This window comes from Microcebus murinus, chromosome X, assembly GCF_040939455.1.
Source record: "Microcebus murinus isolate Inina chromosome X, M.murinus_Inina_mat1.0, whole genome shotgun sequence".
In the NCBI taxonomy this organism is placed as follows: Eukaryota; Metazoa; Chordata; class Mammalia; order Primates; family Cheirogaleidae; genus Microcebus; species Microcebus murinus.
The window spans coordinates 32095565-32115614 of record NC_134136.1 but is presented as its reverse complement, the minus strand read 5'-3'; the positions used below and the strand labels follow the sequence as shown (position 1 = coordinate 32115614).

Genomic DNA, 20050 nt, shown 5'->3' with positions numbered 1-20050 from the left:
AAATTTTCTGCTGAAATTACTTGCCAATCTGTTAGTGTGTTTCATAAATCATGGATACTAATCCTATATAGGAGTTGTAGTTTGCAAATATTTTTTTCCAAAGTTTTCAGAGAATTCTCAGTGTTTTATTAATACAGAATTTTTTTTTTTTTTTTGGCCAGGTATGGTGGGTCACGCCTTTAATCCTAGCACTCTGGGAGGCTCACTTGAGCCCAGGAGTTTGAGGTTGCAGTGAGCTATCATGACGCCACTGCACTGTACCCAGGGTGACAGAGCAAGACTGTCTCAAAAATACACAAAAAACAAACAACAACAACAACAGCAACAAAAACTTTACAGATCATAATTTTTTTAAAAAGTTGAGCACCACCTTTGGAATTTATAAGAGCAGCCCCTAGAGACATTAGATCATTCAGAGCCCAAGAGGCATGAAGACAAAATGTGAGAAACTTTAGAATAATTCAAAATTAGCTGTTGATAGGGATTTTATCTCCCCTATTTCCTTTGTCACCACAAGGAGTTGTTGAGTCAAGACCCATGGGACACAATAGCAAGAGAGTGTAACCTGACCATTTCTCAAGCCCTGGAAGCCCATCTTCTAAAGGGGAGGCTGCTGAGGGTCCCCTATGGAGGGCGAGGGCTGGAACCTCATTCCAATCCTGCCACTTATCAGGGGAGGTGACTTAGGCTCTGTGAGCGGAGCTTGGTCATCTGTGAAGTGGGACTGTCTATACCATCCTTACAGAGCTGCCCAGAGGGTAAATGAGAAAATCTGTCCAGAGTTTATGACATGGAGTCGGACTTCAATGGCCTTTGAAATGTTGGGACACAGCAGTAGGGGTTGGCTGAGCCTCAGGGACAAAGAGGTATTGTGAAAAGTCATTTCTCATCATTTCTTCTAATGAGAGGACAGAGTTGTAGATAAGGGAAGCAATTCTCTCTCCGATGTCCTTTTATTTTAAATTTCAGCATATTACGGGGGTACAAATGTTTAGGTTACACATAGTGCCTTTGTCCCACCCAAGTCAGAGCTTCAACGTATCCATCCCTGGATTAGGTGTGAAATATACACATCCTCTCCTCCCCCTGCCACCTGCCTGACACCTGGTGAATGTCACCGCTATATGTGCACGTAAGAATTGATCAGTTAACACCGATTTGATGGTGAGTATATGTGGTGCTTGTTTTTTCATTCTGATATCCCTTGAGTTCCAAGTTTAAGAGACAGAAAGCTCTCTTTATTCTTGGATGTCATCAGAAATTTACAACATCATGCCTCTGATCAGACCAAAACTCAGTTCCCCACACTGGGAAGCCAGGCATGTCTGTGAACTCACCTGGTAAGCTCTGTGATAGACTCCACCAAGAACTCAAGGTTTGTTGTTTGCCTCATGGCTGCTTCTGGACTGCTCTGTATGTTAAAATATTTATAGGAATATTCTGGACCAGTCCAGCATTCACTAGAACAGGGGTCCTCAGATCATGCATTATTCAGCCACATCACGCTGGATTTAAGCCACCTGCTGCCTCCCTGAGAGGCAAAATTCTAATACTTCCTAGCATTTCCTTGACATGAAATTTTCCATTCCTTCATTATCTAATAACTAAATATGTACTGAGCTCAAAACCCAAACTATCCACTGGACGCATCTCATGAGCTCTAAAGTAGAAATAGAGAGTAAAAAAATGAAATAATATACAGGCAAATCCAAAGGTTGAATCTGAGATGACTTGGTTTCTTCGTATTAACTTTTTGACTATTGTTTTTCTTTTTTTGAGACAGGTTCTCACTCTGTCACCTGGGCTAGAGTGCAGTGGTATCATCAGACCTGACTCCAACCTCCAACTCCTGGGCTCAAGGGATCCTTCTGCCTCAGCCTCTTGAGTAGCTGGGACTACAGGCACGCACTGCCACACCCGGGTAATTTTTCTATTTTTAGTGGAGACAGGCTGGTCTCAAGCCATTCTCCCCCCTCTGCCTCCCAAAGTTCTAGGATTACAGGTGAGAGGCACTACCCCTGGCCTATTTGTATTAACTTTTAATCTTGTCCAAGTTTCAGGGAATTAAAGATTTTCAAAAATCCCTCCTTGGAACCCTTATCACCTGTTCAGCCACAGGATTGGATACCTCTCCTCTACTCTCCTCCTCTCCACTTTCTCTCTTTTGTCTTGTTTTCTTTCCCTTTCCATCTCTCTCCTTCTCCCCCTTGAAAGTTAAAGCTCTAAAACGAGTTTTCAATATTCCCTGTCAACATTCTTCACTTCCCACTAACTCCTTTTTTTTTTTTTTTGAAACAGAGACTCACTTTGTTGCCCAGGCTAGAGTGAGTGCCATGGCGTCAGCCTAGCTCACAGCAACCTCAAACTCCTGGGCTCAAGCGATCCTTCTGCCTCAGCCTCCCGAGTAGCTGGGACTACAGGCATGCGCCACCATGCCCGGCTAATTTTTTGTATATGTATATTTTAGTTGGTCAATTAGTTTCTTTCTATTTTTAGTAGAGACGGGGTCTCGCTCTTGCTCAGGGTGGTTTCGAACTCCTGACCTTGAGCAATCCGCCCGCCTCGGCCTCCCAGAGTGCTAGGATTACAGGCGTGAGCCACCACGCCTGGCCCCCACTAACTCCTTATCCTACTTCATTATGTCTTCTGAACTCAGTGTTGCAATGAATGTCCTCTCCAAGGTCATAGTCTCCAAGTGTCACAAGGTCCACTTTTTTGTATAAATACATCAGTATAATTGGTATTATTTTTATTGACATTCTAAAATATGCATGCTTGTGCAAATTGTTTCTTTCACTTAACAAATCTTTGACAGTTTCTCATGCCCTGAGTAACTGATGTACTGAACACAAATCCAAGCTGTCCCACTCCCTAAATGTGCAGTCTTGAGAAAAGTCCTCATTCTTTCTGTCCCTTAGTTTCTCATCTATAAAATGGGAATTAGCAAGAGTATCTAACTCTTTTTTAAGTGAATATTAATTTTGTTTTAATTTTATTTTTTATTGATGCATACTAGATATACATATTTTCAGGGTACATATGATAATTAAAAACATTAATATAGTCTGGGTGTGGTGGCTCACGCCTGTAATCCTAGCACTCTGGGAGGCCTAGGTGGGAGGATCGCTGAAGGTCAGGAGTTCAAAACCACCCTGAGCAAGAGTGAGACCCCGTCTCTACTAAAAATAGAAACAAATTAATTGGCCAACTAAAAATATAGAGAAAAACTTAGCCAGGCATGGTGGCACATGACTGTAGTCCCAGCTACTTGGGAGGCTGAGGCAGAAGGATTGCATGAGCCCAGGAGTTGGAGGTTGCCGTGAGCTAGGCTGACGCCACGGCACTCTGTGCATTTTCAAATAGCCTGTCTTTGAGCTCACTGATTCTTTCCTCTGCTTGATTCATTCTGCTGTTGAGAGCCTCTAATTAATTTTTCAGTTCAGCAGTTCAGAGCTGCCTCTCCTGTAGTTTTTCCTCTCTGAATATTTTTGCTGTGTGACTGGGTACATAAGTGTTAACAACTAATATCTTCCTAGTGAATATTACCTTTTAACATTATCAGATGTTCTGTCTTTTAAAATCCATTTTGCTCTTAATGCTGCACTCTTAAATATCAAGGTTGTAACTCTTTATTTCTTTTTATTTGCAATTTCTTAGTATATATTTATTTATTTTTAAATTTTTGACATAATTGAATACCTTTGTTTTAGGTATGTTTCTTGAAAATAAATAGTTTTGGATTTTACTTTGATAGGCAATATGCAAATCTTTTTCTTGTAACAGAAATCAATCACCCATTTACATATTTTATATGGTCAATATATTTGGTCCTTTAAACTTAGTTCTGTTTTATTGTTTATAAATACATATGAATTATGTATATATATAATTTCACTATATATGTGACTGTCTAGGGCTGGGGTGGGAGCAGAGATTGACTGCATTCAAGCATAGTATGACTTTTTGAGGTGGTAAAAATATCTAAAACTAGGCCAGGCGCGGTGGCTCACACCTGTAATCCTAGCACTCTGGGAGGCCAAGGTGGGCAGATTGTTTGAGCCCAGGAGTTCAAGACCAGCCTGAGCAAAAGCGAGACCCCATCTCTACTAAAAATAGAAAGAAATTAATTGGCCAACTAAAAATACATAAAAAATTAGCCAGGCATGGTGTCGCATGCCTGTAGTCCCAGCTACTAGGGAGGCTGAGGCAGGAGGATTGCTTGAGCCCAGGAGTTTGAGGTTGCTGTGAGGTAGGCTGGTGCCATGGCACTCTAGCCCAGGCAACAGAGTGAGACTCTGTCTAAAAAAATAATATATATATAACTTAATTATGGTGATGGTTGCACAATTTTACATACTTACTAAGAATCATCAAATTGTATCCTTAAATGCACAAATTTTATTTTCTGTAAATTATATAAAAGAAAGTTGTTAAAAAACAGTTTTGGCCTGATATTCTGTTGGACTACAGTAATGACCAAATTTTCTCATACAAGTCCTTGATGTATATGTTTTATATAAACATGAATATATATAAAACTGTAGCTGTATCTCAGCCCTGCTTACTCCATGTTCTAACTCCAAGCAATGACAGTACACTCCCCAGTCCACTCATGCTACCTCAGGTTGCCCTTGTGTGCAAAACTCAATTCACATCTGATCACTTCCACATTTACAACTGTGACAATGGCTTTGAAAGTGGGTCTAGAACAGAGTCTGGGGCCTTCCCTCTGTGATAGTATATCATTGTTAGTACTTTCTTCACCTCTCGTGGGCCTTCTCATATGAATCTACTTGAGGAGTTTAAATGGCACTACCTTTATGGGTGTCAGTATGGTAATACTTATTAAAAGGCTACATAGGTGCACAACATTTGCACCAGCATTTCCCTTTTAGAGGTTTATCTTCAGGATGTAGTGAGGGATGTTGATGAGGATCTGGTTATAATGAATAATATATATATTTTTTGAGACAGAGTCTCACTTTGTTGCCCAGGCTAGAGTGAGTGCTGTGGCATCAGCCTAGCTCACAGCAACCTCAAACTCCTGGGCTCAAGCGATCCTCCTGCCTCAGCCTCCCGGGTAGGTGGGACTACAGGCATGCGCCACCATGCCTGGCTAAATTTTTTTTTTGTATATATATTTTTAGTTGGTCAATTAATTTCTATTTTATAGTAGAGACAGGGTCTCGCTCAGGCTGGTTTCGAACACCTGACGTCAAGCAATCTGCCTGCCTTGGCCTCCCAGAGTGCTAGGATTACAGGCGTGAGCCACCACACCCGGCTGATATTTTAATAATTCCCTTTCTTCACTTTTGGGCCTGAATTCTTTTTTTTTTTTTGTGAGACAGAGTCTCACTCTGTAGCCTGGGCTAGAGTGCTGTGGCGTCAGCCTAGCTCACAGCAACCTCCAACTCCTGGGCTCAAGGGATCCTCCTGCCTCAGCCTCCCGAGTAGCTGGGACTACAGGCATGTGCTACCATGCTCGGCTAATTTTTTCTTTATATTTTTAGTTGTCCAATTAATTTGTTTCTATTTTCAGTAGACACGGGGGCTTGCTCGGGCCTGAATTTAAGAAGGGAAACCAAATGAGACACAACCAATCAAGGGGCAGAAGCAGCAGAGGGAAATGTGGGTGTTAGCACACACACACACACACACACACACACACACACACACACTCACACACTCACAATGAGACACCCGCCATGGCGTGCTATCACAGTACTAGAATTCTCCCAGTATAGTTTGCTGTGGTCAAAGAGGACTCGTTTTGATCATCAATGCAAACAACCATGTGAACTATGTATGCCCTGAACTGTGCCTTTTAGCAGTGTACGAACTTTGAAAACCTGCCATCCACAGTGTAGACAATAGGGAATATCAGAACAGTCCGAATAACATGGGGTTGTCAAAATTCATTATGTCACACGTGTTAGGGTGTGAAGTCCACACATGGGAGGAGAAAGAATTCTCAGATAGTGATTAGGATATACAGAAGTAAAAGTTTATTTATTTTCCTGAGAAAGAAAGAAGGAAAGAAAGGAAGGGAGGGAGGGAGAGATAAAGACAGAGAGAGACAGACAGACAGACAGACAGACAGAGAGAAAGAGAGAGTGGCCACAACCCAGAGGGAGGAAAGAAATGTCAGGCCGTGAGAAAAGTTGCTTGGTACTTTTAAAGGGTAAAAATGGCTTTTTTAAAAAAAATCTGCTTCAGTGGACTGATAAGAAAAGTGGCTGTGAAGCTGCATTTTTTTTTTTCTGTTTCTCACATAGCAGATTGATAGCAGATATTAGTTTCTTCTCTCTTCTTGATAGCAAGAGGCATCTGGTACTATCTGGAGGAAGCAGGGGAAGTTCACACTCCTGTTGTCCGTTCAGGAACTTTTTCAAGCCTGCTTAAATAATACTCCAAAAAAAGCCCTTTTCACAGGTAGTGAATTTGATGACAGTCCATCTTATAGTCTACCCTTTCCTCCCCTCTCTCAGAAACTTTCTTTCCTTTTGGAATGTGAATTGACCAGCTCTGATGAATGTTAATGAGGATTTATACCTTCTTTTGTCTGCTCAGCTTCTTTTAATTGCTAGGTAAACATTTCTGTAGGAAAGATATTCATGCTACTAACCTTAGAGGCAGGGTTAGTAGTGGCTAACTACTAAGTGGCTGCCAGTTAGAAATTTATTTTCTTGTTAGCCCGTTTAGCAACACCATTCTTTCAACAAACACAGGAAGGAATTCTAGAGGGTAGCAAAAATGAGTTATAATGAAAACAATGATAAGAGGTGATTTGTTGCCTATCGGATTAGCAATCATTCCCATTATTTATTTTTTATTTTTTTAGATAGAGTCTCACTCTGTTGCCCAGGCTAGAGTGCTGTGCGTCAGCCTGGCTCACAGCAACCTCAAACTCCTGGGCTCAAGCGATCCTCCTGCCTCAGCCTCCCGAGTAGCTGGGACTACAGGCATGCGCCACCATGCCCGGCTAATTTTTTCTATATATTTTTAGTTGTCCAATTAATTTGTTTCTATTTTTAGTAGCGATGGGGTCTTGGTCTTGCTCAGACTGGTTTCAAACTCCTGACTTTAAGTGATCCCCCCCCCCAGCCTCCCAGAGTGCTAGGATTACAGGCGTGAGCCACCACGCTCGGCCAGCAATCCCTCTGTATCTTTCATTTCTATGGGGTATAAAAATAGCACATTTTTCTGGGATATCTAAACTGGAGATTGGAAGTCCAGGCCTGGTACTGCAGCAACTGTGACCTGTATGTCAGAAGATAGGGCTAGAGGAGCTAGACGTGGGCGTGCTCACGCGCGCACACACACACACACACACACACACACACACACACTTACACATAAAGAGTGAATTCAGTTGTTTTTATCTGCTTAATTTCCCCATGAAATTAAATCAATGAATGCTCTTCTAAAGTAATGGATATATGGAATATATATGCACATTACTTTTGTCACTCTGATCACAAGTACGTTCTTTTCCTTTTTTTTAAATCAAAATACTATTTTTCCTGAATATAGAATTTCAAACACTGCACAAAAGTAAATTTACAAATTTAAATTATCCTGCATCTTTTGCTGGCCCAACTACTATCACCTGACCCCAAGGTGTCTGTTGTCCATAGGATGGTGCATACTCTCCAGACGTGTCCCTGCAGGCGAGGTGCACACGAACACGTACACCTACACACACAGTCTGTTCCACAAGTGCAATCACAGTCCCATGTTCCTTTACAACTTGTCTTTTCCACTGAACTTTTATTCTCAGGACTTTTAAATTTACAAATCTCATTAGTTCTTGTTGGTTTTGGCATATTTTAACATTTTTATTGTTTATATTTATTTGTATGTGGATTTTCTGTTGAAATTACTTGCCAAACCCTTTGTTGCTGTGTTTCACAAATCATGGGTCCCAACCCCATATATGATGTGAGGGTTCCAAGTATTTTCTCCAAAGTTTTCAGACAAATCTGGGTGTTTTTGTTTAAATTTAGATGGTGTTTTTCAATTTCAACAATATTGTGACTTAAAACTTTACAGATCACATGTCCCCCATAAATATGTACAAATAGTATGTATCAATAAAAAGCTTTACATATAGATCATAATTTTTTTTAAAAAAGTAGACACCCTCTTTGTTTTTTTTGTTTTTTTTTTGAGATAAAGTCTCGCTTTGTTGCCCAGGCTAGAGTGAATGCCGAGGCGTCAGCCCAGCTCACAGCAACCTCAAACTCCTGGGCTCAAGTGATCCTCCTGCCTCAGCCTCCCGAGTAGCTGGGACTACAGGCATGCGCCACTATGCCCGGCTAATTTTTTTTATATATATATCAGTTGGCCAATTAATTTCTTTCTGTTTATAGTAGAGACGGGGTCTCGCTCTTGCTCAGGCTGGTTTTGAACTCCTGACCTTGAGCAATCCGCCCGCCTCAGCCTCCCAAGAGCTAGGATTACAGGCGTGAGCCACAGCGCCCGGCCTGTATATTGCATTTTATGTGAATTATGTGCTGATGGCATTACCCATCTTTCTGTTCATTACTAAGAGTTCTTTCCATATTAAGGAGATTATTAGAGTTGTTTAGAAGTTAATGTAAAAGTAACCCCTAGAAAAGAGCAGCAGCATTATAAAGTCACATAAAAAGAGAGAGCAAATAAAATAGATGACCTAGTGAAAGACCTAGTGCAACTGTATATATAATTTATATGTATGTATAAACTATAGAACAGAACTGAGCCCAAATAACCAAATATATTGATCATATCCAAAATATAAATGGGTATAACTTACCTATTAAAATAAAAAGATTTTCAGATTACCTATTGAAGTAAAATCCACAAGTATTGATTTTCAAGAGACATACCACAAACAAAGACATTCAAGTAAGCTGAAAATTTAAAATAAGCAAACACACACCAGGAAATTGCAATTAAAAAATCAAGGTTTATAATCTTGATATTTTAAGAGGGAAAAATAGAGAGAACAAAATGGTTTAAAAGAGACAAAAAAGCAGATGATAATGCTAAAGGCAAAATTCACTAGGAAGGTGTTAGTTTTTAATACTTATATACCAGTAACACAGCAAAACTATTCATGAAGTAAAAATTACAAGAGGAGCAAGAAGAAATATGAAAAACACACTAATAATAGATGATTTTAACACTTCCCTCAATCTAGGAATATTGATGTGAAAAAATATTTAGTAAGTATAGAGAAGATCTAAGCAATATAACCCCAAGGGTAGATCTTATAGATAGACATATGGAACTTTGAAGCCTGAGATTAGACAAAACACCAATCTTCCAGATGAACATGGAACATTCATGAACCTTAACTCTACCTGAGTTGATTAAATCTTGGGCCCAAATAAAAATATCAATTAAAATTGTACAATTTAATGATAATAATAATGAAAGCAAAACATATGAGAATCTATAGCTACAGTAGTTAGAAAATATTTTTAAGCATTAAGTACCTATGTTAATAAAAATGGAAACAAATAAACTTTCAATTCCAAAAGCCAGAAAAATAACCACAATATGAACTAAAACAATGCAGAGAGAAAGAATAGATAAAAGTAAAAATAGAAATGAATGTGCTAGAAAACAAAACTACAGAAGTATTTATATAAAAAGAAGAGGATAAAGAGTACATGGGTAAATCAGCATTCCAGGAATAATAGCCAATAATTATCATCAAATATGGCAGAACACCTAAAGCTACATTTTCAAGAAGCTGAGTGAAGCAGTGAAAATATGCAAAACAATATTTTGTTTAGGAAGCTCTCTTATGGAGTAAAAGGATAAAGCTATGTGTGTGAATGATAATCATCTCAATCTGGATAGTAATTATCTCTAGAGGAGAACAAAGGGGATGCAATCAGGGAGGAGTAAAGTTTTCCTTACCCAGGACTAATTTTATGGCTCTCTCTATTTTGTTTCTGAAATACTTCTTAAGTAGTAGATATTTTAGTTGCCTACACATTTATCATAAATGTTATCCATACTCATCTGTACAAATTGAGCCAAATGCAGAGGTTAAAAAAATCAATGCCCAGCAATTTTATCACTATTGAAATTCACGTTATTTGATTCCATTGTTTTTTCTGTGTATGCATGTACATTACACATATATTTAATATAAACACCATCATTCTGTATATACGGTTTAATATTCTGGTTTTTGGTCACTTTTGTTTCTGCTTTTATCTGATCTTTTATCCTAAGTACTGACATGTACTAAGCATTCTTATTATATGATAAGGTATAAGACATGATCTCATTTTGCTTTTTAAATTATTTTTTTGAGACAGAGTCTCACTCTGTTGCCCAGGCTAGAGTGCCACGGCGTCAGCCTAGCTCACAGCAACCTCAAACTCCTGGGCTCAAGCAATCCTCCTGCCTCAGCCTCCCGAGTAGCTGGGACTACAGGCATGCGCCACCATGCCTGGCTAATTTTTTGTATGTGTTTTTAGTTGGCCAATTAATTTCTTTCTATTTTTAGTAGAGACAGGAGTCTCACTCTTGCTCAGGCTGGTTTCAAACTTCTGAGCTCAAGTGATCCTCCCACCTCGGCCTCCCAGAGTGCTAGGATTACAGGCGTGAGCCACTGTACCTGGCCGATTTTATTTTTAATTGACAAATAAAAATTATGTTTTTGGTGTGTAATATGATGTTTTCAAATATGCATATATTGTGGAATGGCTAAATCAAGCTAATCAACATATGCATTACTTCACATACTTATAATTTCTTTGTGGTGAGAACATTTAAAATCTATTCTCTTGGTTCCGGCAGAGAGCAGAGCATGGTGGGACACGCAGCGGCCAGTTCCCTCCGGCTCCGGGTGAGCGAGGCCACCCCGGGAGGGGCCGCGGCCTCTGCCCTGCAGACACCCGGAGCCCTCGCTGTGGCTGCCCTCCGGAGAGGCCCAGGCCTAGAAGCACAGCGAACGTCTCTGGCAACCCCACCTTGGTGACCTGATGATGGCGGCGGCCTCTCAGAGGCCGGACTCCGCCGGCCGCCTGGTCTTTTGGCCCAGCCCTGCCCGGCCGAGGCTCAGCCCCTTCCAAGCTTCCACAACGCGGCGCCTTCGGGTGACCGCGTGTGTGGCGGGGCGAGAAGCATGGCGACCGCTCAAACGCTGGGGAGGGCCGGAGGGCCGTTAGGGTTTGGAGAGCCCGAGAAGGCCGGTCTGTGGACGCAAGCTCGGTCACCTTCTTGGGCCGTGGAGCGGCGCAGATCTGGGTCTTGCTGTGCCCGCTCTGTCCCAACGGGGCGCGCCCTACTTAGTCCTGACAAGGACGGACAAAGGCCTTAACGGGCCTGGAAGGTGAGCGGAGCCGGGATGACGACGGGTGGAGCGGTTAGCCGGCCTTCCGGCGGTTGGTCTGGGCGGTTGGTCTTCGTTCTGCCACCAGACGGAAGAAAAAAAAACATAACCACATTTGGAAATGCCCACCAGCCTTTGGGAAGATTTACTGGCCGATTATAGAAGAAGGCCTGTGTATATAATATGAAAAGGCTGCTCTCAACTTTCCCCCCAACCTTTTAAAAGAAAACGTTTACTACATCTGATCCTCCTAGATGTAAAGAGGTTGCCGATGTATGATAGAGTTAGAAAATAACACATCTTGTAAATGCCCATTTGTTAAAAAAAAAAATCATAGGGAAAAAATGTCTTCTGGAAATGACTTTTTGAAATGGAACTGTTAGACCACCTCTGGAAGTGACACTTGTCCACGTTTGTTCAGTGGGTTAAAGAACATGATGCGGAAAACCTTGAGAAGGAAGAGAAGATTCTGTGCCAGACTGGTCATATTTAGAAGACATTTTCATATCATAAGCATTGTTTTGTGTTTCCATTTTATTCCTCATTACTGTATATATAGTTCACAAAACTAAGTACTTTTTTGAAATATCTAGTCTTTCTTGGTGTTCTGAAGTGCCTGATATATGTTAAAAGTAGAAGTAGTAATACCCTTTGTGAATACCTTTTTGTTAAAATTCATATGAAATTTGGGGGAGGAATGGCCAAACCACCTCTTGAGTAGTACACATTGTGTTTGTGCAGGGGTTCAGGGGAGGAGGGAGGACAAGGAAGAGCTCTAGGCGAGTGCGCTTATAGTGAGGCAAGATTAACCGTAGTTCCTATGTCTGTGCATTTTGTCTTACCTGTGAATATAGTGTATATAAAGGACAAACAAGTCCTAATTTACATCTAGTCTTTCTAGATGTTAAAAGAGGTTGCCAGTGTATGACAAAGTAGAATAAGTAAACTAATATAGTCTGTACATTTTTGTTTTTAAATTCGTAGGAAAGATTGTCTTCTCAAAATCTGAGTTGGGTTGGTGGAGGAGGGAAGGGTTCTAGGCCAGAATGTTCATATTTTGAAGATACTTTCAAATTATAACTGTTATATGTGTGCAGTTTATTCACAACTGCTGTGTATATAGTGGACAAATAAAATCCTTACCTGAAACATCTAGTCTATCTAGATGTTTAGAAGTGCCCAACGTATGTTAAATGTAGAGGTAGTAAAATATCACTTTGTAAATATCTTTTTGCTAAAGTTCACAGGAAATACTGTCTTTTGGAAATAGAATTGTTAAACCATCTCTATGAGCAGTATAGTACCATCTATACTCGTTCAGTGGTTTGGAGGAGGTGGGAGGGAAGGAATTGGCAAAAGGTAGTATGCTAGTGTGTTCATACTTGGACATTATCAGGTATCAGTTTTCTTATGTTTTGTGCATTTTGTTTTGCTGTGTGTATATAATAGATAAATGAGTCCTAATTTTGTAATACCTAGTCTCTAGATGTTAAAGAGGTTGCCAGTGTATGATAAAGTAGTTAGTAAAATTAGCACATTTTGTACACTTTGTGTTGAAATTCATAGGAAAGCTTGTCCTCTGTAAATTACTTTTGGATATGAATTTGTTCGACCATTTCTAAGCATTACATATGCCTGTACTTGTCCACTGGATATAAGGCAGAGAGAAGGAAATGGAATGGTTCAAGGCCAAAATGGTCATATTTAGATAATACTTCAGATTATAACCATTGCTATGTGCATGCAATTTTAACAGTGCTGTGTACATAGTGGACAAGTTCTTATATGAAATATCTAGTCTTTCTGGATATTTAGAAGTGCTTGATGTATTTAAAAGTAGAAGTAGTAAAATAACACTTTGTAAATAGCTTTTAAAAACTGATGGGAAATATTATGTTTGGAAGTGGAACTGTTAATCCACCTCTGTGAACCGTACATTCTCTGTACTTGTTCAGTAGGTTGAGGGAGGTAGAAGGGAAGAAATTGCAAAGAGTGTTTTGCTTGTGTACACTAGAGAATTTCAGCTTATCCATTGCCCTGTACGTTATGTGCATTTCATTTAACTTTTCTGTATTGTATATATTGTATATATACCGGACAAATGAGTCCCAATTTTATATCTAGTCGCTAGATATTAAAGAGGTTGTCAATGTATGACAAAAGTAGAGTTAGTAAGATAACATTTTGTACATTTTGTGTTAAAATTCATAGAAAGGCTGTCTTCTGAAAAGGACTTCTGGAAGTGAAATGATAACATCACATCTGAGTGACACATGTGCCTATATCCACTGGGTTGTTGGTGAAGAGGAGTTGGAAGAAATGAAGGATTCTAGACCAGAATGTTCTTTTGTAGAAGACACTTGCAGCTATAACCATTGTTACATGTGTGTATTCAACACTACTGTGTATATAGAGGACAAACTTAAGTCCTTAATTGAAACATCTAGTCTTTCTAGATGTTTAGAAGTGCACAAAGTATGTTAAAAGTAGAGGTAGTAAATAACACATTTTGTAGATAACCTTTTGTTAAAATTCATGAAATACTGGCTTTTGGAAATTGATCAGACACTTGTCTGAGCAGTATATGATATTTGTGCTGTTCAAGGAGGAAAGAAAAGAAAGTGCAAAGGGCTTTATACCAATGTGGTTATGGTGAGGTGAGACTGACTATTGTCCTTATGTCTGTGCATTTTATCTTACTTTGCTGTGTATATAGTGTATATAAAGGACGAATGAGTCCTAATTTACAACATCTAGTCTTTCTAGATAAAGAGGTTGCCAGTGTATGACAAAAGTAGAGTTTAGTAAACCAATATATTGAGTAGACTTTGAGTTAAAATTCATAGAAAAGATTTTTCCTAAAAATACTTATTGAAGTGAAATTGTTAAAATCTCCTCTAAGCATTACATATGCTTAGACCTGTCCACTGGATTGGTAGAGGGTAGGAAGGGGAAGAGTTCTAGGCTAGAATGTTCCTACTTAGAGGACATTTTGAGATTGTAGCTTTTGTTATGAGTGTGCATTCAATGCTACTGTGTGTGGTGGGAAAAAACTTAAGTCCTATTTGAAACATCTAGTCTTTCTTGATGTTTAAAAGTGTACAACATATATTAAAAGTAGAGGGCTAAAGTAACACCCTTTGAGTGTTTTTTGTTATTTCATAGGAGTGGTTGCATTTGGGGAATGGAATTGTTAAACTTGATGTCTTAGAGAGTATGCTGTCACTGGGTGGTGGGGGGAGGAGAGGAGAAAGTATGCAGAGAAGGATTCTGTGCCAGTGAGCTAGATTAGTTAACCATTGTTCTATACATGCATTTTAGTTAATATTGCTGTGTATTAAAGGATAAACAAATCCTAATACTGAAAGTATGTTAAAAATAGAGGTAGTTAAATAATCCCTTTATATATACCCTTTTGTTAGTTTTTAGGAAGAACTGTCTTCTGGGAGTGACCTTTGTTAATCCACCTCTTGGAGCTAGACTTAGTCCTGTACTTAGTCGCTGGAGTGGGGGAAGAGGAAGGGTGAAGGGAAGGGCTCTTTGCTATTATCTCCATATCTAGAAGAGGGCTTTAGATTATAACCATCAGTCTATATGTGCATTTTTAGTAAAGTATCTGTTTATTGTGGACAAAGTTCATTATTTTGCAATATTTAAGCTTTGGAAGATGTCTTGAGGTGACAATGTATGATAAAAAGAACTAGTAAATAGCCATTTTGTGCTTATCTTGGTAATAATTGATAGAAGAGATGCATCTTGGTCATGGAATTGTTAAACCACCTCTGAGTAGTGTATATCAGGACTTGTTCATTAGGTTAGCAGCAGAGGAGCAGAAGGAAGTATGAAAGGAGAGAAGTATGCAGATGTGTTCACATTTACATTTTGATGATAGCCATTGATGTATGTGCATCCCTTTTGGCTATACTATAAGAATATATTCAGTAATTCAATAGAAACATACCTTCTTGCTAATACTTTAATGGTATAGATCTGATAATAAATTCTCTTAGAAACATTACACTTAGTGTTCTCTGTTGCTTTATGTTTGATTTTAAATTGAGCATTAAGGGAATGAAGTATTTTAATCAGAACTCTGCCAGTACTTTTATCTAGAGGCCTATTGCCATTTTTGTCTTCTATGAAATTTTCGTCCCAAGATAGGCAGGATTACATTTTTTCCTAACAGATTGAGTTGGTGTAGTGTATTCTTGGTTGTCAAAATACTCACGTAGCTTTGGGATTTTCAATTGGTAAGTATTCATGATGTGTGAAAAAGCATGATGCATACTGTACTATCTCAATCCCATAAAATTGGATGTTGTGTATGTGTCAGGATCTAGAAGGACATGTCCAACTGTGAACTGCTTGTGATTGTGGATGACTTTGTTCTTTGCTTCTTGTGTTTTTCAGTTTCCTATATTGCATATATTAACTTTAAAAAAAAATAAAGGTTGTTTTAAGGTGCAAAAAAAAATCTATTCTCTTAGCCATTTTCAAGTATACAATACATTATTATTAAAGTCACCACACTATTAAAGTAACAACGCTGTAACTTATTCTTCCTAACTGAAATTTTGTATCTTTTGACCACATCTCTCCAACCAATGTACACCCACCCGCTAGCCTCTGCTTTAGTAAATTCAACTTTTTTAGATTCCACATATAAGTGAGATCATGTGGTACTTGTCTTTCTGTGCCTGGCTCATTTCACTTAACATAATATCCTACAGGTTCATCCATGTTGTTGCAAATAACAGGATTTCCTTCTTTTTAAAGGCCAAATAGTATTCCATTGTATATATACACACACCACATTTTCTTTATCCATTCATCTGTTGATGGACATTTAGTTTGCTTCCCTATCTTGCCTACTGTGACTAATGCTGTAATGAACATGTGAGTGCAAATATCTCTTTGGCATACTGATTTCATTTCTTTTGGATATATACTTAGTAGTGGGATTGATGGATCATTTGGTAGTTCTATTTTTAGTTTTCCATAATGGCTGTAGTAATTTACATTCCCACCAGCAGTGTACAAGGTTTCTCTGTTCTCCACATCCTGACTCAATACTTGTTATCTTTCATATTTTTGATAGTAGCCATTCTAAGAGATGTGGGGCTAACTTTGCTTTTTAATGAACACTTAACCAGCTGTTCCAATTTCAAGCAATTTCTTATTGCTTGAAAAATGTATCTGATTGGAAATACCATACCTGTGGCACATGAAATTATGTTAATACCTGGGTCTGCTCATGAGCTTTATATAGACATTCTTTCATCTTCATGTTGACCACTTTATCCAACAGTTATAAATCATAGGTTCAGCCGTGGCTCACACCTATAATCCTAGCACTCTGGGAGGCGGAGGCGGGCTGATCATTTGAGCTCAGGAGTTCAAGACCAGCCTGAACAAGAGTGAGACCCCGTCTCTACCAAAAATAGAAAAAATTAGCCAGGAATGATAGCTCATGCTTATAGTCTCAGCTACTTGGGAGGGTAAGGCAGAAGGATCGCTTGAGCCCAGGAGTTTGAGGTTGCTGTGAGCCAGGCTGATGCTACAGCACTCTAGCCTGAGCAACAGAGTGAGACTCTGTCTCAAAAAAATAAATTGAAAATCATAGGTTCATAGAACATTGTAATACCTGGCAGTGTAATATCTATTCTTATCATTTCCCCTTTGGATGGATGGCAATAATAATAACAACAACAACAACAACAATAAAAGACTAACATGATCGTGCTATCAACAAGTAAAGTTTCCCAGGTTAAATTCTGGTCCTTCTCACCCCAAAGCCCACAGCCATAACCACTATTTCTATATTGAGCCCTCTTTTGTGTTAGGCCAGAGGCCAACAAAGGAAAGTGACTCACCCAAGGTTCTGTGCTCAGTTAATGGGTCTCATAACTGAGATACAGGTTTGATTATTCTCATTTTCATCTATCCAACCTGTTACTATTCTTTGCTCTTCTGTACTATTTCTTTCTGAAACACAATAAGATATTGCTTTACCCATGTCAAACTAGACCAAAAAAAATAAAAAGATAGGAAAAGACATGGAAAAAAAGAAATGATGAGATGGGACCAAAGTTTACTTCTTGCTGCCACATTTCCAGATGTTATTTCAAATCTTCCATTTTATAGGACAGAGGGGGCAGAGTGGGCCAGCAATAACATATATCAAATTCCTACTATGAAATTCTTTTAGAGTTTATTATTTTCTTCTTACAAGTTTGTGAGGAAGGCACCCTTAGTCTCATTTTACAGGTAATCAAGTTCACACTCACAGAAGTTATGTAGTTTCCAGAGTCAAGCATGTCCCCTTTGTACTCTGCACAGGCCAACAGCAGCCTCCCATTTATATGACAGCTTTCCAGAGTTTAAGGACTGATAGTAGGAAACTCTCCTGATATGGAACCTTGGCTGTGTCATATCCCCATTGGTAATCATGCCCTTTTTGTTGATGAAGATGATAGTGGAGATGAAATCTCGGCACCTGGGTCAAGAGGCCTGGATGTGGGCACCATATAGATTGGCCGATTCTGAGATGTTGAACTAGAGCCAGGAAGCAGCAAAAGCTGTGGCCCTTTGGAAAGGGAGCCTGAAGGGTAGGCTGTTAACATGTACACAACTACTACATGCAAGGTATTTTACATTTCATCTCATTTTTTTTTTTTTTGAGACAGAGTCTCGCTTTGTTTCCCAAGCTAGAGTGAGTGCCATGGCGTTAGCCTAGCTCACAGCAACCTCAAACTCCTGGGCTCAAGCAATCCTGCTGCCTCAGCCTCCCGAGTAGCTGGGACTACAGGCATGCGCCACCATGCCCGGCTAATTTTTTTCTATATATATTAGTTGGCCAATTAATTTCTTTCTATTTTATAGTAGAGATGGAGTCTCGCTCTTGCTCAGGCTGGTTTCGAACTCCTGACCTTGAGCAATCCGCCCGCCTTGGCTTCCCAGAGTGCTAAGATTACAGGCGTGAGCCACCGCGCCCGGCCTCATCTCATTTTAATTCTAACAATTCCATCCAGGACCAATAATTATCCTCATTATTTGATTTGGGAACAGAAATTACAATTTAGGTAATTTGGGGGGGGGCAAGATGATGGACTAGAAGCAGCCCACACATACTACTCTCTAGGAAAGGATCAAATGCCGCAGGTAAATGCCTACCTATGGATGGGCCTTCTAGGAAAGAGCATTGGGAATCACTGGAGAAGTGACAGGGGACATTCAGAGTAAAAAAGAAGGTAACAGGGCAATCCACTCGGCAAGATCGGAAGGTACCTGGGAGAGGCATCTACAGGACAGGAGGAGACAGCCCTAGAGCTCAGCGCTCCCCACACAGGCATTGCAGCCCGAGTTGTGAGGGGACACCCCCCAACCGGAGACCTCTGAACTGATCAGGGAGCTGTTTGGAGTGTCTGCAGCGATACTGCACCAGAGAGAGGGCACAGCAGGGACCTGGCAGCTTCCATCCCGGGTTGCTGCAATGACGACATCATGAGCTCTGAGGTCCAGGGCACTGGGGCTTGGATTTGCTTCAGCCGCTGCCTCATCACCACCCAGGCTGGGGAGGGAGCAGGCAGAACAGATGCTCTTGTGTGTCCTGTGATTGGGAGCCAAGCACCCCCCCCTTCCATGGGGAATTTGAGCAGAATGGGCACCATAGATGCCACCTGAGAAGCCCTGCAGTGACTGCTTTTGCTCCAAACTGGGCAGGGGGAGAGCCCTGGCTGCCCAGCGCTGGGCCCAGTGTCTCCACCTCCATGACCCCCATACACACACACACACACACACACACACACACACACCATGGAGTACTACTCAGCCATAAAAAGAAATGAAATAATGTCTTTGGATGGAACTGAAGACCATTACCCTAAGAGAAGTACCTTAGGAATGGGAAAACAAACACCACATGTATGCCCTAATAATTGGGAGCTAAACAATGGACAAACATGGGAACAAAAAGATATAAGTGTCATTGAAAATCAAGAAGGAGGTGGGGTGGGAGGGATGGGGGGGGCAAAAACTTACCTATCAGGTATAATGAACACTATTCTGGTGATGGGCACACTAAAAGCTCCTAATTGAGCATTATACAAGGTGTCCATGCAACAAAAACGTTTGTACCCCCTTAATGTTTTGAAATAAGAAAATTAATAAAAAAGGAAAATTTGGTCACAAAGGAACACACATCCACAAAAAATGTTGCAATGTCACCTTTAGTTTCACTAGGAATCTCTGCAATAATTATTCAGTGCATTTATTGCATGTCTTTTGGATGCGCTTTATGTATTTATCTTATATTTGGAGTATAATTTAATAATGATTACATTGTCATTAAATATTATTCCATTATTAAACAAATTATAATGTGATCACAATCAATAAATTAATAAAAACGTAGGTAAGTTGACCTAGGCAAAAAAAAAAAAAATCTTATAAATTATGGCTCCAGGTCTCAAAACCTAGAATTACTCAAAAGACTAAGCTTTCCTCCCCTCTGTCCTGTGTGCTGACAGTTGATAGACCTCAAGGCATTATTATTTAGTTGTTCTCTTGAAAACAATGTGTTAAAAGTACTTTTTAATACTAAAAATCCTTACAAAATATAAAATCCCATCTGCATAGCTTAAATAGAAAATAAAAAGGATTGTAAAAAATTGGGGAGAAATTGGCCGGGCGCGGTGGCTCAAGCCTGTAATC

General features: G+C 39.8%; 1 long non-coding RNA gene across 1 annotated transcript in view; it reads left to right on the top strand.

Annotated features, from left to right (window-relative positions):
* The window catches only part of LOC105884193 (uncharacterized), an 85364-nt gene extending 74474 nt beyond the window's left edge, over positions 1-10890 (top strand). The window contains exons 6-7 of the long non-coding RNA XR_012915944.1: positions 1784-1921; positions 10804-10890. This is a non-coding gene — a long non-coding RNA (uncharacterized LOC105884193). The remainder of the gene's footprint in view (positions 1-1783; positions 1922-10803) is intronic.
* Positions 10891-20050: the final 9160 nt, after the last annotated feature.